General features: G+C 38.6%; 1 protein-coding gene across 3 annotated transcripts in view; it reads right to left on the bottom strand.

The window, feature by feature from the left end:
- The window catches only part of opcml (opioid binding protein/cell adhesion molecule-like), a 221,030-nt gene that overhangs the window by 9,537 nt on the left and 185,946 nt on the right, over window positions 1-25,547 (bottom strand). The window lies entirely within an intron of this gene.

Raw genomic sequence — 25,547 nt, 5'->3', positions numbered from 1 at the left:
AAATCAAACTTTGACAAGGTTGAATGGAGTTATTTATGATCAACTATTTTTAGGGTCATAAAGCCCGTAACTTTGCATGGCAACAAGCATTGCATCTTCCTATTTGCAGATGTGCTCCTCTACCTATCCCATGTTGACTCTATTGAATATGTTCTTCAACTATTTGATGAATTCAGGTCCCCCTCTGTTTAAGAGATCAACTGTACTAAATAAAGCCTTGTGCCCATAAATGCGCTGGCCAGATCAATACAACTATGTTCCTCAATCCCCATTTGCAACTCATTTACTTAAAAAGGAAACACATTTTTCAACAATTGCAAAAGATAACTTCAACAGTCTAATGCGCAAAATCAGAACAGACCTTGATCGGTGGAGCTCACTGACAGTCCCCCTTCAAGGAAGAATCTCTAGCATTAAAATGAATATCCTTCCAAGATTTAACTTTCTTTTTTTCTATGCCCCCATTGCATTTATACTAGGGTAACAAATGTGCTAGAATATGGCATACTACACTGCACCGTCATAAGCAATCTGGAGGTCTCTCTTTGCCTGAACTCAATTTATATTACATATGTGTAGCACTTTCACAGGTTGGGCCGGAAATGAGGAGATGGGAAGCAGGCTTGGGACAACTCAAATGCTCTTTATTTTTCTTCACTACCTTTGCTTTTCAGCAATTTTATTTCACTACCCATGCACACCCACACACACCCACACACATTTCTGTGCTGCTTAGCCCTCTCTCTCTCTCTCGGCTCTTGTCTCTCCCCTCTTTATCCTTGCTGCTGCTAACTAAAACATAGAACACTCACTAGCAAAATCCCACACAGGTGTAGATCCTTACCACTCACTTTCCCTGGCTCCACCCTCTGAGCACCAGTTCTAGAGTTTCTTGGTGTTCAAGCGTTTCATGGAGGATGCTGTAGCCAAACCCCATTATAAGAGGGCCCTCATAAATACCATTCTTCCACACCATTATGGAATAACCACAATTTCCTGTCTGGTGGACAATGATTTACGTATCCTGCTTGGAGAGAAATAGGCGTGCATACATTTGTTGATTCGAGTAATTTCATAGAGTTAAAGGCAAATTCACTCTCCCCAGGATGTCATTCTTTTTATATCTCAGACTGAGATCAGCTATGAAAAACTACGGGGTCACCTGGGATAACCCAATTAGTTCACATCCAGTAGCATAATGTTTTATACCTAGTCTTATACATTTACAGTATCTTGGTTGATGAGTCTTGTTCTACATTAACTATAACTTCTATATGGGGAAGAGCATTCAATTTACTTTGATTTAATTGTAACTGGAATACTATTCGGCCTAACTTAAACACAACATTGAAAAATCTAGCTCATCAACTAATTTATTTTACAAGCATACACAGGGCATATTCTACACCATGTACAACATAAAATAAGGTTTTCCACTCCTTATTGTACTATATGTAATGCTCATGCTACTGGAACTTACTTACTGTATGTTTTGGGATTCAACCAATCATCCAATTATGGGAACGTGTATTGTCAGGTCTGATAAGAACACCCTTAGGGAAAAATCCCTGTCAATGTTTATGTAATGACACCACTTTTACCTTTACACAGACTCAGAAGGGGATAGTTTTCACTGGCATAACAGTGAAAAAGAATAATTTTACTGCAAAAAAGAATATTTTACACAAACGGTATAACTCAGGTATAAATACGCTTAGGCAATGAATTTATTTTTATTTTTCAAGAGGTGCAACGTCCATGGGAAGTGGTAGCTCAGTGGTTAAGATGTTGGACTCCTGATCAGAAGGTTGAGTGTTCAAATCCCAGTACCACCAAGCTGCCACTGCTGGGCCCCTGAGCAAGGCCCTTAACCCTCAACTGCTCAGTTGTATAAATGAGATATTTGTAAGTCGCTCTGGATAAGGACGTCTGCCAAATGCCATAAATGTAAAAAAATGTCTTTTTGTGACTTCTGCTGCTGTAATCTGTATTTATTTTTTGATATTCTCTGTGATTCTTGTGTAAAAAGAAAAAAAATTAATAAAAAATTTATCTCATACGCACAAAAAAGAAAAAAAAATGTGATCGAATGTCACTCTTTGAGCTTGTCTTCTCCATATGTTGTGGGTGTGAAACTTGTTTTATTTATTTGTGCACTTGCTGCTTGAGGCACTGTATGTGTCTCGCTCATGTGAATCCAATTAGCACACACAATTATATTCGCCTATAGGCAGAATGCAATGTCAGATTAGTGTTGGTCAGTTTAAACACAGCATCAAAAGTATTGAATGTTATATAATCAAATGGTTTACTACATTATAGTACTGAGAAGGTACTGAACTTTTAATATCTTGCAACTCTATCTGAGACCGTTTCACCTTCAATAACACATAACCTATCCCCAGGCAGAGCAAATGTCAACACACAGCAACATTTTTACTCATTAAATCACCAATAAATTCTCTCTCTCTATCTCTCTCACACACACACACATACACACACACACATTTTAAAGGTTGAACAGTGGATGTAAGTTATTTCTACTCTCATAATACCATGGCCTTGGGGATGGTGTGATATAGCAGGGTAATTATGCTTATCTAACCAAATTACTCATTTCTGTAATTTTGGGCTGACGTGAAATAGAGAGGAGAGGAATATGACTGTGTGATTAAATGAAGATTTCATGAGGCCCAATTTTATGCAGCGTGCAGCATATTATCCTCGGACATTTACCTTTATGGCCAGTAAACGGACTGGACTAACATAATTTAAGCAAACACACTATATTAATTACCATAGACACTTACTCTTAGAAAAACGGTTCATTAAGGGTTCTTTAGATGGTTAATCGTTCTAGCTTTCTGCATCAGTTCTACTTTAAACCTCTTCTGAAAGGGAAACTGTCTGCTGTACAGTTCAACCCAGCACCTTTAAGGTTTCCCTCAGAGGAAAACCACAGAAAAACTTTTTCTAGGTCTACATATTGTGTAGCCTTCAACTATTTTGCTAAGTGCACATGCCTTCTGGCCAGTGGTGGCTTGTCTACAGGCATAGCTGGGGCAGAACCTCAACACATATATCAGCTCTTCAACAAATATTAATATTCATAAATTATTCATTAACATCTTCATACATTTTAAATTCAATTGACATACTAATTACCTCTTTTGAGTGACCAATGATTTAAAAATTTTGCTATTTGACTGGTATAAGCCCGTGTTCCATTTGATTTAGTTGCCTTTCTTGATTTTAGGAAATCGTGGGGAATTTCCCCATTTAGTGCCATACGCTTATTATTTCAGCTATTGGGAAATGCAATAATAAAGGCCCACTGGGGCAGGAATCACTCTCTATGAACATTATAAGTGGTGGAGAAGCAGCAAACAGGACAGTAAATGAAAGGAGTGCTACCAAGATCTTGTTTTATAGCAAATAATCAGAAATAAATCAAAACATCATAATCAAACAAAGGCAAAGTCTAAGTGCAGACAGTGTGCCTAAGATATACAGAAACATTTCTATTGTAAGATATACTGCAAAGATTGGGGAGTGAAAGGGGGATTATGTCCATACATCACAAATGCATATGCAGCACATTGTCCTTGTTTCCTATGCAAAGGCTGAGAAGAAAAATGAAGAAGAAGAAAAATGTGTTTCCTTTAACCAATGCCCAAACTTTTTGGGCTAGTTTCAGGACTTTTGTGTAGATTTTGAGATGTATTTGGGCTGGAAATTTTGCTGAAACCTGGCAACCCTGGTTAATGATATTAGCTCTTCTGTATGCAGCTCACACACTGTGAATGGAATTCATTGAACACAGTTATGTGTTAAAGGTATGTCTAAAACCACTCAAAACATTCTGCTACAATGGATGCTGGATGTTGTCAACTCTCAACTGCATATTACAGTATTGCTCGAAAAAAAAAAAAATACTAGATAGTAGCCTGTAGCATAAGTCAAGTGTGATAGCCTCTTGACATTTGTTTGAGGTTATGTGGTTATTAATGTCGTCCTGCCCCACCAAAATCCATAGTCTTAAACCGCTGCTTCTTCTGTGTTTTAAAGTGAGCACATTCATTCTGAGTTGGCTGTTTTACTGACTTTCTCATATATTTTATATACTGATAGTTTTAACAGATATCTGTTTTTTCCTGATCATTATATTTTCTTATAACATGGTTATCATCAGAATAAATCACACCATCACAGCCGTTATATTTTGACTGAACTGTCCCCTTCAAAACAAAAAATTGGTCTTCTTTGTCCAACTAAAATGCAGGGAGAAGAACAGCTAATAACTTGTGCTGATTTTAGCGTGAAAAATGCCTGCTTGCTAAAAGGACTACACAGGGACCACTGAACTGTTTACACTTCTATACAGTGCAGACCTTAAGTAACTAAACAGTGCCAATATTTGTTCTTGTGGTTCTGTACACTAGCACAGTGGACTTGAAATAAGACAATGGCTATGGGATTAAAGTGCAGAATGTCAGCTTAAATTCCAAAGTGTTTACATCTATATTAAGTGACCCATCTGGGAATAATTTAAATGCATCATACATAAGTGTACTGGATTGCAAATCCTTTGCCTGAAGACTGTGACCTAAAAACATCACCACATGCTGTGTATCTTCCTTGGTGATGTTCAGCCAGGACTCTAATGAAGCGGTTTCCACTTTCTGCATGCGTTTGGGGAGTTTTGTCTTCAATCTTGTATTCACTAAATAAAACGCATCCTCAATGAGGTTCAGGTCACATTATTGACCTGACCAGGCAAAAACATTTCATTTTTTTTTTGTAGCTGCTTCCACAATAACACTGCCATTCTTGATTTTTTTTTTTTCCAGGAAGCGGAAAAGCAGATGTAAAGTACCCTTTTCACTCAGTACTACTCAGTGAGAAGTCCTTTGTTAAATCACATCTCACACAGTGCTTTGATATCATGACAGTAAACATTTAAGTAAAGATTTCTATTTGATGCTTTGACAAGCACTATTGTGCTTTGTGACCATGGCTGAAAGTGAAAGACTTGGTTGCCAGGACAACCTTTGAATCACTTCAACAACTGGCATAAGAAATGTGTTATAGACTTGCTTTGGCTGTTTATCACTCATTTCAGAGAAAAGGAATAGGAAAATGTAAGTTACATAAACCCTCCTGGACAATTAGCACCGTCTGTAATTTGAAAAGGCTGTTATGATGAGGTGTTCAGCCATTTGCATCAATTCACTTCCACATTAACTGGCTTATTATATCAACCCATTTAAATGGTATTATCATTTTGATCTCAATCACAACACCAATGGTCATATTAGCCAGTATTATCTCATAGCCTTGTGTTATAATTTTTATTATAGGGAGATCGAAAGAAAGCATAAGGCTCATGGCAATTGCGCCCAGCAGCAGTTAATAATGCCACAATCGTTATGAGGCAGGAACAGAGGGGTGGATTATGAGAACATAAGGATACTGAGGGACCACATCATTAATAAATAACTAGCTTAAATGGAGAAAGACAAAAAAAACCTGACTGATGAATAGAGAGACAGATGACAGTCCACTGTCGTCAAAGTAGAATGCATTCCCATTTACCCACTTTAGCAGATGGAGAAATACACCAAAAATGTATGGGCTTTCCATTAAAAACAATCAGTTGTGAATGTGCTTTTTCTTTTGTCCCACCATTTTTAGAGCTACTGATTATAGGCCTATAGTCATAACTATTATATTAGCATATACTTTTATGCCATAATTGACCCTATAGCAATGTTCAGGTTTTAAAGGTGTTATTCCTCTGGATGTAAACACTGGCTACTATTGAGGAATGGAAATATATGTTTAGAATTCTTCTAAAAAAAACAAGCCTTCTTTTGTTAGATTATTGGCATTATTGGCTCACCTTTCCATCCATCCATCCATCCATTCATTTTCTGTACCTTTTATCCTACACATGGTCATAGGGAGCCTGGAGTACAGTGTACATATTAGGACATCCTCAGACCTCAGCACCAGTTCTCAGCCATATGACAAAATGGCATCGGACCTCAGATTAAAAGGCTTCAGGACTCCAGAAAAACTACGTCAGATGCTAGGTCTCATACAGTTAGGCATCAGGCAGTACAGCCTCAGACATAAAGGCATCCGTCAAAGTGACCACAGGCATAAAGGCATCAGGCAAAATGACCTCAGGCTGAATGGCTTCAGGTGGAAGGTTCGAATTGCCCCGACCCATATGACGTCATGTCTGCAGGCAGTTCGGAAGCAGTTCAGAACGGTGGATGCATAGACAGGTAGAGATGTAAGGTAAGCTGTACATGATAAAATTTATTTGTACTTTTTATTAACTGTTACACCGATTAAGATGTATATAGAAGAAAACATTGCACGTTTAAAAAGTTAGCAAAACATTGCAACTAGCAAGCTTGAATGCTGGCGAGTTAGTTCTTAAACTTATAGTTTTTTTGCAAAATAGAAAGACAAAAAATGTTTGTCAATGACCAATGAAGGAATGAGAAACAAAACAACAAAAAAATTAACCTTGTACTAAAAATCTACAATGAAATGTAACAACATTTTCCTCAACATATAAAAATTAGACAACAGTGTTTCAGAAAGAGATGAAACCTCCCCCCATCTTCATACACTTACTTTTAAAGTAAATTTATGTGACTACAGAAGCCTGCCAATCATTACTGAGGATGTAACTGTGAGGTTTTTGCAATGTGGGTGCAGCATGTCATTTGGTTAAAAAGCAGCAGTTTGCAGCTTAATCTAATTGGATTAAGAAGATTGAAAATAGCAAAACACTGTGCTTTCTGGGTGAGAATCATTACAATGTAACCCCTTAAAGTCTCATCACAGGGGTGAACAATTCATAAATTCATTAGCTAACCCACTGGGCAAGTAATGTACTGCCCACTCCCATGAACTGCCTAGGCTAAAAAGTGGTTGCTAATGTAAAGGAATAATGTATGTCATACTAGACGGTTAAGCGCATTGTTACAGACTAAGGGAAATTAATGAATATATGATTATTATCATCTAACAAAGTCTCTAATGTAGCACACCGAGTTTATGCACTCAAGAAAAAGTCAGCAAAGTCGGTGAGTGTTCAAGGGGGTACATACCATGCATTGATGGATTCAGGCTGTAACCAAACCTCAATTCACTAATGCTTGGTTCAAGGTGAGTCATTGGGAAAGGCACGTTTGGAGAAGGTGAGGCATGTGCATAGGAATATTCACGAATATCCGCTAGTGCTGGTCATTATTCACTTCCAGGGCCAAAAATATAGAGTAGAGGCGGCAGTTAGTCCTCACCTCGCCCATCCACTAATCCTGGGGACAAACTGGCCAGGGTTCCAAGCGTTAGCGAGAGAAATGTTTGTGGATGGGTCCTGCAGTACTGAAAAAAGGTGTGGAATGGTGTGGCATTGGCTGGGTAGGCGGGCCGGGGCCATCAATGTCAGCTACATATCAGGGGGACATCAAGAGCAGGGGGAGCTCCGCTCCTCCCCTCTTGGTGGGGATTTCCCTCGGGGATTTCACCTTGGCGCAGTCGCACGATGAGAGCCTCAGGCATGCCTTCAACCAAGTGAAAGTAATCGATGGTCAGCGAATTCAGCCTAATGCTGCGCTCTCCCACCCCTGTTTTTCGATTATTAAGGATAGGTTATAGAGAGTGACACAGGACACTCAAACACAAGAGGAGACGACCCAGTTGTTGGTTCTGAAGATCCGTCAGGAATTATTATTCCAGGCGGCTCACCATAATCCGATGGCTGGGCACATAGGACAGGATAAAACACTGGACCGCGGCGATGTTTGCAGGTGGTGCGCAACATGTCACAAATGTCAGCTGGTGAATCCGCCAGCCACCCCAAATGCGCCCTTGTGCCCACTCCCATTAATTGAGATCCCCTACGAAAGAATTGGCATGGACCTCATTGAGCCATTAGATCAAACTGCATGAGGGCATCTCTTTGTATTGGTTCTAGTGGACTATGCAACGCCATAACAGGAAGCAATGCCTCTGTGCAACATCTCTTAATAATAAGTGATCTCTTAAGAATAAGAGATCTCGCAATAACTCTTCCGTATTATCTTCCGAGTTGGGATCCCGAAAGAAATCCTGACTGATCAGGGCATGTCATTTATTTCACTATGCAAGCTTTACGAGTTGTTGGGTATTAAATCAATTTGCACCAGCATTTATCATCCGCAGATGGATGGGCTGGTAGAATGATTTATTCAAACATTGAAAAACATGATTCGTAAGTTGACAATTCATGACAATGTGCGAAATTGGGATAAGTGGATAGAGCCCCTGTTATTGGCAGTGCAAGAGGTCCCACAAGAGAGGTTTTCCCCATTCGAGTTATCATATGGGCGGAAGCCTCGCAGCCTGCTCAACTTCATTCGGGAAAGCTGGGAGGAGGGACCTTCCAATGGTAAAAACGAAATTCAGTGCGTTCTTGACCTGAGAGCAAAACTCCACAACTTAAGCCACATAACACAGGAGAATTTGCTACAGGAGCAAGAATGTCAATCCAGTCTGTATAACAGGGGTACGGGCTGCAGCGGGAGATAAAGTGTTCGTTTTACTACCCACATTGAGCTCTAAATTACTCGCCAAGTGGCAAGGGCCCTTTGAGATAACATGATGGGTTGGGAATATTGAATATGAGGTAAGGCAGATGGATAGAGGCGGGGCGCAGCAGATGTACCGCCTTAACGTCCTTAAACTCTGGAGGAAGGAGGTTCCCGTGGCTTTGGCAACAGTTGTTCCAGAGAGGGAGGAGCTAGGACCGGAGGTAAATCTAAAAACAGCAGCTCAATCCACCCCTGTCCCTTATGGAGACCACCTCTCTCCATCCCAAACCACAGACGTGGCTAAATTGCAAGCTGAGTTTTCCGATGTGTTCTCGCCTCTCCCCCGGTCACAACGATCTCATAGAGCACCACAGAGACAACCCCAGGGGTGATAGTAGGCAGCCGCCCCTATCATCTGCCCGAACACAAGAAAAATGTAGTTCGAGATGAACTCAAGGCTATGCTCGACATAGGAGTAATCAAGGAGTCCCACAGTGACTGGAGCAGCCCAGTGGTTTTGGTGCAAAAGGCTGATGGGACTGTCCGTTTTTGTGTGGACTTTAGAAAAGTCAACGCGGTGTCTAAGTTTTACACATATCTAATGCCTCGCATTGACAAGCTGCTTGATTGGTTAGACGCAGCTCGCTTTTATTTGACACTGGATTTGACAAAGGGATATTGGCAGATCGCCTTGACTCCAATATCTCACAAAAATCGGTCTTTTCCACTCCGTTTGGGTTACACCCATTCGTGACCCTTCCTTTTGGGTTGTTTGGGGCCCCTGCGATGTTCCAGGGACTCATGGACAGAATCCTCCTTCCATAGGCTGCTTACGCCGCTGCTTATTTGGATGACTTTATTATCTCCAGTAATGATTGTTAGTGGCACATGCAGCACCTGAGGGCTGTTCTGAGATCGTTGAGGCGGGTAGGACTTATGGTGAACCCAAGGGAGTGTGTGATTGGGTGGGTGGAAGTACAGTATCTGGGCTTCCACTTGGGCCATGGGCAGGAACGACCTGAAATTGATAAGACAGCAGAGATTGCGGCTTGCCCAAGACCCAAGACCAAAAAGGAGGTGAGACAGTTTCTGGGGCTGTCTGGCTACTATTGTAGGTTTGTGCCTAACTACTCAGATGCCAGCCGGGGGTGACATTATTCAGGGGCGCCAGATCCGGTCCAGTGGACAGAACCGTGCCAGCAGACTTTCACTCAGGTAAAAGCTGCACTCTGTGGTGGACCGCTCTTGCATTCTCCTAAGTTTTATTCATTCTCCTCCCTTTTATTTTGCAGACTGATACATTGGACAGAAGGCTGGGGGCCATGTTGTCCCAGGTGGTGGAGGGGGAAGGAGTATCTGGCCATCATTGGGCGGTCATCACCATCCGATACTATCTGTTGGGACAGGCCTTGTTGGCAGCAGGCTGGATGGCTCCCAGGCCTGAGTCGGCAGTGGGGGTATGTGGAAGAGGGGACATGGTCAAGTGCAAGTTTGTGAATGGAAGGCGGAGCCGGAGAAGGTAAGTGGTAAGGAATGCACACCTGTGGGGATTCTATTAATGAGTGTTTTGTGTTGCAGTGAGATGGGGTGAGGATAAAAATGAAAGTTGAGTGCCTTGAAAGAGAGAGATATGCAGCACAGAGCCGCGCATATGTGTGTGCATGCAAATAAAATAAACCGCTGAAAGCGAAAGTGAAATTGGAGAATAAAATGCCTCTGAATTGTTCCCGTGGTCCCAAGCCTGCCTCCTGCTTCCTCACTCCATACCCGAACTGGGAAGTGTTATAGATTTCAATTTCAAAATTCCAAAAACTAGGCAACAAGGCGAGAGCAAAAAAAGTCAAGGCACAAAATACAAGGCTTGATAAGTCAGGTAGATACACATTGTAGATACAGGTAGATACACATTGAGAGTTACTTTGCAATGAGTCATTGGTGAGAGTCCATATAAAAAGGGTCTGAGTGTGATTAGGAACAGGTGTGTAGAACTCAGGTGACTGTGAACGTGATGGTGGAGTGTTGTGCTGGGTATTGTAGTCCATGGCAGCCATGTTTGTACGCTGTGACGTGTTCTGGAAAGTGGAGTTTCTGGCTGATTCCAGCACCAGCTAACATGACAGTGACTAACCATCATGAAATACATTAAGTTTAAACATATCAAATTAAATTTTTTTTCAAAGTTTTGAGGTTTTGCGAAGGTCAAAAATAAATAGGTTTTTATTTTTGGTTATTACACCTACTTGTCCGAATATGAATAAAAACAAATAACCTAGATAGGAAATCTGCTTGTTTTGGGTGCATGGGCTACTGATTTGTTAACCCCCTTCCCCTGTTGTTCAGATGTTAAAACATATTATTCAGTAACTACATAAGCAATAAAGACAACAGACCATTTGGTTATACTTTGTATAAAAATAGTCCACACTGGGGTTTTGTGATATTTTCCTATAACTGCACTGTCTGAGGTGTGTTATTCTGTTTATACTCATTAATGAGCAACACATTGTGCTTTTTAATTATTACATTTAATGTTATGGAACATCCGTGAGAAAAGTTAGTTCCGGTTATCACTTATTTTATAGCAGTTATAAAGAGTTCAGCCTGTTTTTTTTTTCTCTCTTGAAGTAAATAAGCCAAAAAAAAACTTCTATTATCAGAAGGTTTCATCAAAAACAACATTTTTTATTCATTTATTATTAGGCTTAGATTGTACGGACTGCCACATAAGTCCCTGAGAATGTCCTGTTACTATAGAAACAATCTTTGAACAAGCGTATTAATATAAGCCTATCGTTTATACTGTAGAGGAACTACTGAACTCAAGCAGAATTCAAGTGTGCTGTGGAACAACATGATTTATTATGTAGCTACAGTGAAGCTATCAGGAAATATATGTAGTTACACAAGGGTAAAGTAAGTCAATTAAGCACAGAGGATTTCCGTTGTCTCTGCCACACATACACAGCAGAAAATATCCTTGATCCCTTGCTCCAGTACATTCAACTTCTCTGACTGAAAGTGACATTGTTACTAGCTTGTTTTCAATCACGATGTAGAACTCTTTGAAAAGTAGCTATCATCATTAATTGCATTCTTCTTCTCCTGATTATTTATTATATTAGTATGCTCAACTCACCAGTGCTTCGGAACGCATGCAGCTGGATGCATTCCCTCTGCAATGACACTGACAGAAAAAAATTAAATAAAAAATGGAAGGCCATCTCAAACAAACACTCAAGAGATTTTCTTACAGCCAAAATGACCATAGAGGCTCTTCAGAGTCCACTAAACAGAGAATTATGAGCAAAAGAAAATGGGTTCAAATCATTTTCCTCTGAATGTGCCCAGAAAATATGTTAAAGTGGGTCAATGTTTCTAAGCATTGAAATGGGTCGTTCAGTTTTGAAGGGAAGCTAGGCCAGGCACAGAGAGGCAGGGAGCATTGCTCTGGATTTTGCCTACCCTAATAAATTCATAAACACCAGCCTTCATTTAGGCCTTTATGCCTCCCCAGTGGGTTTCAGGGCTTCCCAGTAAACCAATAAACACACCAAGTGATGATATTACATGTATAATGAGATTGAGCTGTGCTAATGAGTTGATAATCAGGCACTGACCATTATTAATGTTTGTGAACACATCTAATTGCAATGTGCAATCATCTTTGCATGGGCTACCCTCATAATAGGCATTCAAATAGCTTCAGATAGTAAACCACTGACTGAAACAATTACAGGCACAAATGATGTTTCCAATAATGGATATGGAGACAACACCATTTTTGGGGAAAAAAACAGGTTTGCAAATATATTTATAAAATATGCAAGTTTTTGAATAAGTGTATCATCTCTGCTGCACCAGAAAAGTGTTTGCCCCATGGATGGGAGATTGCGAGTTTGAATTCCAGCAATGCCATAGCCAGCCATGGCTGGGAGTCAAGAGAGCAAAATTGGCTATGCTCTCAGGATGTGAGGGATCACAGAGACACTAGCCAATCCTAGGCATCTGTGAGCTCCTGTATGCAGAACAGGGCAGATAGTGTTTTCCTCTGAGTGGGTTATGTTGTCTTATGATGCAGCATGCAGCACTTGTGAAGTCTGATAGCCTGATAGCTCCAGATTGCAACAACCAATGCGCATTATACTTTGTATGGTTACATGACCACGTTCTAATTGTTAAAAAAGAGTTCTTCAGCAGCTTTCAAACACCAGTGGCCGCTGAAACCATGCATTTTTGCCGACTTTGAAGCTATACATTTGCTAAGTGTCAAGGTCACTTAGGACACTGTTTATTCAATCTAAATTTCTGGGAGAGTTTATAAATATATTGATTTATTTTAAAGAAATTGTGAACCTGTAGTACATTTTGTTTACAATACTAAACCTCTATTTGTAGCAATTCTTTTATTAATTTAGTTTTATACAGACAAAAATGCACATTGCTTTGCTTATTTATGATTCAGAAATAAAAAGGAGTCTTTTCAGTCATAATTTTTCTTCATTCAAATTTTGTTCAAAATCTTCTGAGAATCGAATCAATTTGAAATTGTGATGCCAGTATTGTGAATAGAATCTTGACCAGAGTTTATTGTTACACCTCTAATATCTTCTCCTCTACCTGGAAAAAATATGTGGTTCTTTCATAATTGAAGCATTAAAGTTCATGACCACCACACCACAATTCTTTTAACATTGAGATAAAATAAAGCTAGATGAAGACATAAACCTAAGAGACTGACATTTCTTTCCTTTCAGAATTATTGTGAACTATTATTGTTGTGAGCCAGTGTTGAAAAGTCACCAGGTGTTTTATGTGGCCTTGGTGCCAATCTGAACTGCACTACACAGAGGTTAGAAAGGCTGACATTTTAACATGAGCAGAAGAAAGTGAGAATGACCCACAGGTTTGCTGGAGGTTGGAAAGGGCTTCTTCATAGCACACTTAGGGCTAGTGATTCTGGTGCTCCAGGTCAAATATTGAACATGAGCCTCATGTCTTGGCTGTGGGCTCAGATTAACGTATTAATAAATTATGTGAATGAATAATGAATGAACATAAGACTGAAATCAAACAAGTGATCGTTCATTTTCTCCATCAAGTCCACTCTAAGAGGGAACTATTGGACCTTGTTTGGGGAGAATTATGGTTTGTGTCTTGCTGTCATCTCTCAAGCTGTGAGCCTGAATCACCCAACCATACTTCACTAAGCAACGGGTCACCATGGTTACCCAGATCATGGAGACTGATCAAGTGAATCGCTCTCTCTCTCTCTCTTACTCTTTTTCCTTTTCACGCTCTTTCCTCCTAGAATCAAAATCCAAAGGGTTTCCTTAAGAAGTTAGGAACACTTAATTATCTTAAAAAAAAAAAAAAAAAAAAAAAAAAAATGAGGGACTGATATTTCCAGGAGTGAAAAGAAACCATTTTTATGGAATTGCAGACGATTTCATGGAATTAGCACTTTAAAATGAAACTTCCATTTAAATCACAGATCTATGGAATTACAGTATGTTTTTATTAGGAGTAGATTATCCACAATGTATATTCAAAAATACAATATGCATAAGACGCCCTGAAGCCTGAAAACTGGAAGCAGTGTGCAAGAATGCAGTTTTGCTTCATGAATCAGCCTTTGATGAAAAGAAAAATCTTTGATGAATACGTTCTGTACACATTTCTGAAAAACAAGAATAAAGCAACACAAGCAATTATAAACCTGTCCATGCCAACAGTCAACTGTCAGTGGACATTATTATAGCAAACACTGTAGTCAATTATTGTAAATAATAAAATAACAAAATATATCTACAAAAAAATAATAATTACAATTTATATTAATGCACCCTCCTGCATTAAAGGTATATTAATGAATGACTTGAAAATGTCAGCAAATCTGACAACAAAGCTAGTATACTGAGTAGCTAGTTTAGCTAACTAGCTAGCTAGTTAATGTTTCTTCATTTGAACTAACAATTTGGTGATAAACTTTATTTGCCTGTGCCATCAAAAATGAAACAACATATGCATTTTATTTTTATATGTTAAAATAAGACTAAAACTTTGAATTCCTGAGGTGATCTTTCAATACTTTCAGACAACAATTCCCATCCCCGACTCAGAGCTTCAGTGTTTCTGCTGTGGTTCTGCTTTTAAACAAAGGTTACTAAAGATTATGAGTTTTCTCATCAAATTTTTAGCATAACTATGCATAACCAAGTAAAAAACTTTCATTAGTAACAGTCTTTTTAAGATGAGGAATTACTTTTATACCAGATATATACAAGAATGAACACACCTGCCTTGCCATGGCAGCGCTCACATAGTTTGAATAGTACACTTGAAGAATCCTTTATTCTAAGAGTGTAGATTTAATCTCAAAATATAGTATTAACACCACCATGATATTCTACAAATTGTATCCGTTATTTACATTGTCATCTCTCGTAAACAGACAAACATGAAGCAAGTATTATTATTGTAAATAATAATTGGACAGAGTATCACAAGTCTCTTTATTCATTTAAAAAATAGCTCCGTATTCCCTGTGAATGCACTTTGCAAATATATATTTGATTTAGTAAGTTTTATCTTAGCCTATCAGCTTTGCTCTAACTTGCTCGGTGCTGCTGTAAGTCATACATGCAACATCATAATGGATGACACTTGTCAAAGCACAATTTCATTAATTCATACTGCTAACAGTATTTTTCACTTTTGTTAGAGCAGTATTAGATGCATTAGTAATGTGAAACAGTAAAAAACATAATATATGATTTAATCTTGTATAATCCCATAAGCCACTGATTATTTATTTATTTATTTATTTAGTCAAGTATGGGTTATGAGGTTATTAGCACACACAGTTTCAGTTTTGCTTTTCCAAACTGTATAAGTAATAATAATAATAATAATCATCATCATCATCAATTTATTTAATTTTAGGTCAAGTCAAGACGCCAGTTTATTATAGTAGGAAGCAGGTGAGGGAAGCAGGTGAGGGAAGCAGCTCGTAACTCAGATGCATTGTAAAATATTGTTGAGGATACAAAAATAGCTGGAATGCAAAGTCACAGTTCTCTTGGTGATTTTGTGGGTTTGAGAAGATGGAGGATTACAAGGGAGCACTCAATAATGATAGTCATGTTACAATGTAAAGGACTGTTAAAACTGTGTCTCAGTCTCACTGTCTCTTGCTTTTTTTTTTCTCCTTCTGATTCTCATTACTTGTGAAGTCACACAACGACACTTATATAAATAACGTCACACAGTGTCCATGAACCTCTTCATTAGCTGAGACATAGTCGATACACATTCTAATTAAAACAGAGTTTTCATTTTTAACTGTCTTTCAGTTAGGGCCCAGCAATGCCTCAGGCAGGGGGAGGAAGTGCTGATTAGCTGATTACTCTTCTGCTGGGTGTTGAGAAGGAATGGATGTTACAGTACTATTGAACTGAGGTTTACAACAGAGGAAGAGAGAAAGAGAGTAAAAGACAGAGATGATATTCAATAGAACAGGCAAGGCTAGTTACTGTTCATCTCTTTTAAGCGAAACACTTTCACTAGAAATGGCAGATAACCACAACTGTATAATATGAACATTCCTCAGCTGTAGAAATTAGTGAAGAGAACAAACTCAAACAGACTGCACAACCAAAAAAGGTATAATCACAGGAATAATTTGTACATAACTTTTAATTAGGGTAGACCTCCCAGTCACAGCCGTATACACCCACATCTAAATAGGTAAGGAGGAGGAATCACAGATATGTATAATAATACCCTAGGCATTACCCAGAAATGTGGATATAATTTTAACTTTGAAATATGAAATACCTTTTTATTGACATAACTAATGTAGCCACGAAAAAGAAGACTCTTAATTAATTCTTACAAATTAGTTTATACAGGCCATGAAGGCCTTATTCTGAATTTCTAAACAAAATTTGCAAACTTTCACTTGAAAGTTTCACTTTAAATATTTTATATCACTACCTCATTTCATTTAAACTGCTTCTTAGTCATAATATGTGCACTTTGCTTCAAGTCGGCTTCTGTACCCAGCTTTATTGACAAACTTCCATATTTATTGCTTTTGACTGGTTTGCCCTCTGACCCTTCAGAACTCGACCAAATGTATGTGTGCTTACACTCAATGGTTTGTCACTACACTACATAATGTTGCCTGCTAATAAGGGAGCAAAAGCTAGCACCTGCAGGCCAGTGGATAATTAGAAACCAAATGGTGTCAACCTGAACTGGTAATCTTCCAAACTGTATGGACGGAAGGCCTCTTAACTATAGAAAGACTCTTATTGCCACAAGATTAGCTTATCTTTCCACCCTAATAAATGATAACTAAAATAGTCCAAGATTTTTATTTAGTGCAGTAGCAAAGTTATCTAGGAATAAGACAGCCACAGAATCACCTAAACTGGAAGGCAGATGATTGGGAAAATGATGCCTGGTCTTTTTCCAATTTTCAACTCCCCAATTTCAGTGATCCTTTTCCCACTGTGGCCTCAGATTCCTGTTCTTGGCTGATAGGAGTGGAACCCAATGTGGTCTTCTGCTGTTGTATCCAATCTGCCTTTAGTTTTGCCATGCAGTGCATGCTGAGATGCTGAGATGCAGGTGTACAGGTGTTTATAATAGGTCATAAAAGTGGTCGGTGTATGTAAACCAACATGTATGCAGTAGTGATGAATTTTGAACATGACAAATGTGAAAATATTAGAGTATGAATTTAATGTCAGACAATTTAAAAGGCCAATACAATCATATAAATGGACCATGATTCATTTGTAAACTTTAATTGTGACTTCTATGTATACAAAAGTAAAGTGTGGTGTTCCACAAGGCTCCGTTCTAGGACCACTGTTTTTTTTTTTTTTTTTAAATTTATATATTTAATTTATATACACTTGTTCATAAGCATGGTATTAGCTGACTGCATGTTTCAGCCTAACCAGATGACAGATGCTGACTTAATAAAGCTGCGGAGGGTGTGAATGCCATTAGACACTGGACACTGAGTCACTTTCTCCTATGTATTTCTTACAGAAGTACTTCTTCTATGGCCACATGCAGTTAGGAGAAAGTTTTCCCATCATGTAGTAACTTTTGAGGGCCTTTCTCTTGATGCTAGTCTCTCATTTGAAGCTCTCATAGATAAAATTACTAGGACAGCCATTTCCCCCATCCCAGAAACACTGATAAACTAAGAAATATGCTATTATAGGATGCATAAAAATAGTTCATGCTTGTATTACCTCTTGTTTGGACTATTGTAACCCCTTGCTCTCTGTATGGTGCATTAGGTGCATAAACAAGCTTCATTTTAATCCAAAGAGTTCACTAGAACCAGAGAGTTTGACCTGTATCGTGCATTAGGTACATTAGGTGCATAAACAAGCTTCATTTTAATCCAGAGATTTTACTAGAACCAGAGAGTTTGACCATATTAGCCCTGTTTTTTTCCACACCACAGTTTGCATTGAGTATAAAACACTACTAATGACCTATAAAGAATTGAATGGTTATTCAGCCATAGCTAGACCTGCTGGGGTCCACACTTACAGTATCCTTGAATTACAATATGCACTCTTTTAAGCCACTGTATGAGCACGCCTAATAATCTGTTCCATCTCTCTGTCAAGCTGTACATGCAGTCAGGCTGCCTAATGTTATGCTGGTGCCAGATCCTGACACACTTCTGCGGTAGCTTACCTCGCCCACCAAAACCTGCCTCTTCTTCCTGCTTCTTCATGTGGAGCTTTCTGCATTTGTGACTCACCTCTTACAGTCGTGGATAATCTCACACGGTTACTTTAAATACTTGTATTTCCCAAAAAACAGTTTATACCTAAGACTGACCCTTTTCCTGTAGACTTGCACCTTTAAGAACCATGAAGCCTGTGCTCTGAGGACACCTTCAAAATATGTTTACCTTTTCAACTCATTTAGTACTTTGCCTTTTCTCTATATGAACGTAAAGGGCTCCCTTTTTATTCTGGTTCATCTCAAGGTTTCTTCTTCTTCTAGTCTCAGGGAGTACTTCCTTGCCATTGTCTCACCTGGTTAGTTCATTAGACATCTAAATCTACATCCAGATTTCTGTAAAGCTGCTTTATGACAATGCCTACTGTTAAAAGCACTATAGAAATAAAACTGAATTGAAATGGATTAGTCAATTACCTTAAGTCCATAAGGTCTAATACAGACACCTGACTCTGTGTTTATATAATTAGCTATCACCGGTAAGAAGTATTCAAAACCCCCGGTAATGCGTGCTGTCGTTGGCATTGTTTGATTATATCTTGATAAATAATCCCACTTGTGTGCAATATCTATCCGGAGTATTCCTTCTAATGGTCCTGGGCCAAGTTAAAATATAGCACAGAGTACTTTTTTAGGCAATAAAACAACAGTTTTCCCACAAGTCATTAAAAAGAAAAGCAGCAACACAAACATTGTGCCTTCCAGTTTGCGAAATCGTTAACAAACACTGACTTTTATCTTCTGTTTTACTTCCTACCCGAATTAACTTCTTCCTCAATAGCCCTGTATTGATAACAGCAAGGCAGACAGTTCCATCATGATTTCACATAAATCATTTGAAGAGTTTAGTGTTATTTGTTGTACTTTTTACTTTGTAAGAAATCCAACAAAGCCACTCTGTCACGGTAGCACTGATATGGCGCTGGACTATAGCACTCACAAGCTATTGCACGTCACATGCTCACTGCACACACCATGACCACAAGCACCTGTATCATGTTGTTGTCTAATTAGCATGAGTATTTAAAGTCACACAATGCTGTTGTCTAGACTAGTAGTTTCACGTTCATGTTTCCTAGTCTTTGTGTTTCGCTTTGTGTCATTATAAATAAACGTTTACCTGCACTTGCATTCCTGACACACTCTCACTCAGGAGAAATAAGCCAAGCCTTGAAATTTATAAGAATCATATATGAAAAAACTCTCTCTCCTTCCCTGTATCTGCAAGGCTGAGCAGTAGAGGTGTGTCATTATCTCCAGGGCCTCCACTTAAGAAGACAATGATGTAGAATGACAAGCTGTTTATTTTTTTCGGCTATATGGTATTAAAGTACAGAAAATATGCATAAAGTCTGAGTGAAGTTCTTGGGAACAGTTTCATATTACTAGGGCCAAGGGAATATAACCAAGCTGGTGGACAACAGGAAATTAAAGAGCAAATAAATGCTTTCAAATGTTTTCAGTTTCTACCTTACATGTAAGGTAATATTTAGCAAAACTTGCATGGACGGGCTAATGGAGAAATAATTAGAGGTTATTGGCAGATATGAAGAGCAACTTCAAGTTTACACCATCAATTTCTGAGACAGACGTTCTGCCAGAATGATGGGATATTTAAAAGTCATTCAGTGAAAAAAGATTCTTTTCAATCTGTAGGTCTTTAGTTGGCCATGAAAGCCAGAGAGAGTGAGAAAGAGAAGGAGAAGAAGAGAGAGGAAAAAAAAACCTAAAAGACAGATACAGGGATATATAGAGAGAAAAATTGACATAGGGAGCATCAGAAAAAGACAGGAAGACCTATCATGTGTCACAGTGTCTGCGATAAAGAAAGGCTTCACATAGCCAAGACTTTAAATTATGCTGCCATAGTCTCCTTTTCCCCCAACATCACACTGATCCCACTTCATAATAAAATCATAAACAGCATCAAAACCCTTAGGAAATCAAACACATAGACGTGATGCTTGAATCCGGGTCCTTCTGTGGCACCGGTCAAAATGATATAATGGAATAAACTCTAGTGATGTGTTTTAACCTCTGGGTTTCAAGAGCTGAATTGCATTCAATAACATCTACTTGGATTCAGAAGGGACCTACAAGACCACATGAGTGAAAATGAGTATGTAATGGTTTTGTCATTTAAAAGGAGTCTAAGAATATGAAAACAAATAACCAAGCTGCCTCTGTAGAGAGAAGGATCGGGTCCAATTTTCAGAGATGAATAGGCAAGCTACGCCATAAGAAAGGTGAGCTTTGGATCATTATGCACAGCCTGCAAGCTTATTCATCATTCTTGACCCTGGGCTCTCCAAAATTAATTCAGCCAATCATTGTAATGCATTGCCTGTATTGGAGCGATACTTACATTGATATCAATAATGATATGCGATCATCAGCATAACCACATATCATTATTAATATCAATATACCTCATACGAGGCGTCACGGTGATGTAGCAGGTAGCGATGCCGCATCACAGCTCCAAGGTCTCTGGTTTGATCTTGAGCTCAGGTTACTGTCTGTGTGGAGTTTTGCTTGTTCTCGCCGTGTCCACAGGGGTTACCTACAGGTTATCTGGTTTCCTCCCACCTCATAAAAACATGCCATTAGGTGGACTGGTTATGCTAAATTGCCCCTAGGCATGATGGTATGGTACGTAATGTAACAGGGTCCTGTTTTTAAGGAGAAATTGTTGTTTTTATTTGTAAAAATAACCTGAAAAATATGTAGAACATGATGAACAATAATTGTTTAATCCATATTCTCAGCACAAGTGTATTATGTGTCTGAGAAAACCTGTTTGGAAAACTGTGTTATGCTCCTTGTTTGTGTTTACATGCGCCTCCTGTCAGTCAATTTATAGACATTTCCCAACTCTCCTTCACTCTGCCTCCATCTCAGTATTTTTGGAAAGAAAAAATATGGCTGAAATCAGCAAGCACTCAGCACAGCCTGATAATTCTCCTGTGAGCAAAAAAAAAAAAAAATTGAAAAAATTGGGGGAAAAAAATTGAAAAAACTTAACGACAAAAATACACAGTAAAACCACAATAAGCACTGGCAGCAATTTTCCATGATGGAATATTTTTATTTGTGAAGGGGATGAACCTGGACATGGAATTAACAATGTTGTGCCCGGACTGGTATGTAAACACAATCTGTATAAAGTGTTGAATTGCTTGAACTGACTGCTTTAGATAACAAATCACAAAAAAAATAGGACAATGAAGGCACTCTTGCCCATTCTAGTAATTCAGTATGAGCCAAGCTCTGAGTATTTATAGTGTTATAACTTGGCTTTCAGGCAGCTGATTGATTGGCCTATTGATTAGCTAACAAATCTAACAATGCTAACTATGCTAATACCAAAGCTTAAAGCTCATAAGACCTCATGACATGGAACTCCTGGATTTGCAAACAACACTTGCTTGTAAAATATGCAAAGACAAGATTGGCATGTCAAGGAAATAGGTATTTATTTGAGAGTGGGCTGAAATCCTGACAACACAGTGAACAGCACCACATCCAGAAACAGCGCTGAAGTAAAAAAAAAAAAAAAAAAAAAAAAAAAAAACATATTTAAAAAGGCATTCCTTATTGGAAAAGAAGTAAGGGTGGAAAAGACATCATTGATGCCATGACATTTTCCCTGGTCAAGCCATTAAACCAGTTGAAAATGAGAGTAACTGTAAAAAAACCTCATGCATTCAGTACTTTAACATATTTAAATACTCACTTACCTGCCAGTCACCTTTAATTTTTTTGCACTTTTAAATCCTGAAGGCATTAGTAGAGGTGATTTTTTTTTAATTTAACATTTTTTTAAAAAAATCCATGTTTGATTGTTTTCATACTTATTTACATTCTGTTGGGAAGTGCACTTCTTTGTAGAGCTATATTTTCATCAGTTTGGTGGAGAGTGGCATTAGGCTCAAGGAGTAAATAAATAATTAAAGTCTTATTCAATTTCACCTATTTATCTGTTAGAAACCTAATCTTGACAGATTTTGAAAAATACTGCTTAATGCACATTAATTGTTTTGGCATGCCATATTATTATTTATAGTAATATTTCTTATCGCAGGTGGTGATTCATCAAGACAAAAGAAATCTTTCTCATACAATCTATATGCCATTTTAAGCAGTGATGCAGAGACGCACACTTGGACCAGTGTGAGTAAAACTGTGGAGGATTACTACTCTGTCGTGACAGTGCACCATTGATCCCCCGTGTTAGTGTGACAGATCGGCAAGAAGCGTCTCTCTGGCCCAACACGGGTCACTGCGCTACACTGATGGGGTCACTGGAGGCCCTCATAAAAGATTAGAACCTGACAACTCTCCAACATCATGCCCTGCCATGACAAAAAACAAACACTCCTCATGATTCAGCTTTCAAATGAACAGCTCAGAACAGATTGAGGGAAAAAAAATGCTGCTTCATCTCTAACTGAAACTGCCAAGCCCATGCTACCAAATGTAGCACCGAATGTGTTGGTAATGAAAGGGAAAAAAGACCTTTATTGAGTTACATAAAACTAAGCGGTCGCTAATGCTTAAATCTTATTTTCTTAGAGGAACATTGTTTGCCTTTTTCAGAGACGCTTCTCATTTGAGCACCACGGTGCGTAAAACGACAGTGCATTATCTTCTTGGTGAGAACAAAAGGCTCAAAAAACAGCAGTAGCATTCTGCAGAGAGGAAAGTAATCGGAATGATTTCTCTTTAAGCCAATTTGCCACACTAGTTTTACCTGGTGGGTAGAAATGTGGGGCTAAAGTGCTTAAAGGAAACTAAGAGGGTGTAGATGAGCTAATTACCCTTAAAGAGGATAAGAAATAAGAGAGAGAGAGAAACAGAAGTGCATGAAAAATCAGGTATTTAACATTATCTCAGCCTAACACAGGTAGAACATAGCGCACGCACACACACGCTGTCTCAAGACCAAAAAAAAAACCAAAGCAAAACATGTCTACTCTGTTCCTTCACGTTCCTCTACTTTAAAGGCTGCATCTTCTTGGTTTCACACTTGTATTTGACCTGCATTCCATTTGTAGAAAAAGGGAGAGAGAAAAGAGAGAGAGAGAGAAAAATACACTTTTGCAGCCAAGAAACTCCTTTTCTCTCTCCTGGCTGAGCTGCTGACAGAATGGGGACACTTTAATTTGATGTATGGTGATAAAAACCTGCATCCTCAGCAGTGAAAAAAAAAAGTTACAGGAAAAAAAATTTAAAATGCTTTCTTATACAATTCCCTAATTACCCCAAAAGATGTAACAAAAAAAATTTAAATAAATAAATAGCCACGCAATTATCCTGGAGGTGTTCAGGAGAGGTCACAGTGTATGGTGAAACAGGTGAACTATGAGATGAGTGAAATCCAGGTTCTGGTACATATCTGATTCATATTCAAGTTTCTTATCCCATTTAGGGCCATGTGTCTGAACGGACATTTAGCAGACATCCAATCAAATGAGGGCGGAAATGGGAGGGAAAAAAGAGAGAGAGAGAGAGAGAGAGAGAGAGAGACAGAGACAGGTAGAGAGGCAGACTGTGGAGCAAGAGCGGGTTGTGTGTGTGTGTTTGTGTCCATGAGTCTCCAAGTGATAAATGGTATCTGAGGCCAAACTGACTGCATCCTTTCAGTGTCTTGTGTCGCCGCTGCTTTACGCTGCTCAGTAATTTATTTCCAGCTCCTTGGCCCTTTAACGAAGGGTCCAGTAGCATCGCATTGATCAGCCAGAACCCACCCCTCGCCTACACACACACACACACACACACACACACACACACACACACACACACACACTCCATTTAACGTCATCATTTAATCTGAGATCTGCCAACCTGTTCCTCACATACTCTCCCTTAGATCTATGACCTTTAGGGGGGGAAAAAGCAATCAATAATCAGCTTTACTGCCTCTGTGTCTAATTAAAACAAGCGGAGTGTGACTCAAAGGGCAGCACTGATGCACAGGACCTACTATATTGCTCAGAGCAGCTTCAAGGAAACTGCACTGGACTTTAAGCAGTAACTCTGAGGCTAAGCCGATGTTTATAGATGGTATATGTATTTCATATAATTTCCTTCCAAAAGACGTGCTACAAATGCAAGTCATTAATGTCATGTCCTTTAAATCATATGCATGATGAAAAAGACAGCATATCCACTATGAGCTGTATTCAGAGTTGAGTTACACACGTATAGTAAGGAGCTTGTACTGAAATTGCACACATCATATTCTGATCTACAGAATTGAGTGCTATTCATAGAGTTGTGCGAGATTTGCGGGTGGAGTTTGCCTACAAGAGCGGCATGTCTCAGTTACATGCAATTCTGAGCATGATTTTAATCGATATTGGCTCCAGCGAGCAGCAGTCTAATGTTTGATGTAACCAATAAGTCATACAGAAATGTATATTTTGGGATGTAAATAAACCCATAAACTATGGAATGGAATTTGAGGCCAATATTAAATACATAAATATGGCATTATTCATTAAGTAAATAAAGAAATTAATTACATATTGACCATTCATTAATTAATAACAATATTATCCCTTTAAAATCCACAAAAAGGACAATGAAGGGGACAGCACGCTAATTAGAGAAACTGCTTATCTAGAGAATCAAATTATTTATTCATAAAATTATGAAATACAAGTAAAGTGAGCGGTAAGTGTAGCAGATAAATGCTTGGTAAGCTTATCCTTTAAACTGTCAGCACTTTTTCTTTGCAGGAGAGCACATGGAATTAACAAAACTATTGGCATTATTTTACTAATTCGACAACTCAAAATAGCAAATTAAAAGCACGATAAAATAGCCTACATCTCATAAACACATTACAATTTTAGGACCGCAATTTAGTATCTTGTGGCTACATTAAGAACTACACGTAGGTAATATACATCATCTGAATAGGGAGCCCAGATTTTTCTAAGAATTGAATTAGATATGTGTGTAACCCATCACTGAATAAGTATAACTTTTAATTTTTTTCTGCAAATACAGATACTCTGCACCCTACTTCAAGCACAAAATTTCTTGAACAAGTTCTTAGGTTTGTGCATGTAGATTGCCCTCTAATGTTTCTCTAGCTGTTTAAGTTGAAAATTTAAATCATGGTGTGCAGAGCCTGCTCTACCTAATAAGCAACATAAGCAGCTG

This window comes from Pangasianodon hypophthalmus, chromosome 17, assembly GCF_027358585.1.
Source record: "Pangasianodon hypophthalmus isolate fPanHyp1 chromosome 17, fPanHyp1.pri, whole genome shotgun sequence".
In the NCBI taxonomy this organism is placed as follows: Eukaryota; Metazoa; Chordata; class Actinopteri; order Siluriformes; family Pangasiidae; genus Pangasianodon; species Pangasianodon hypophthalmus.
The sequence above is the reverse complement of the archived record's forward strand: the minus strand, read 5'-3'. Positions and strand labels throughout refer to the sequence as shown.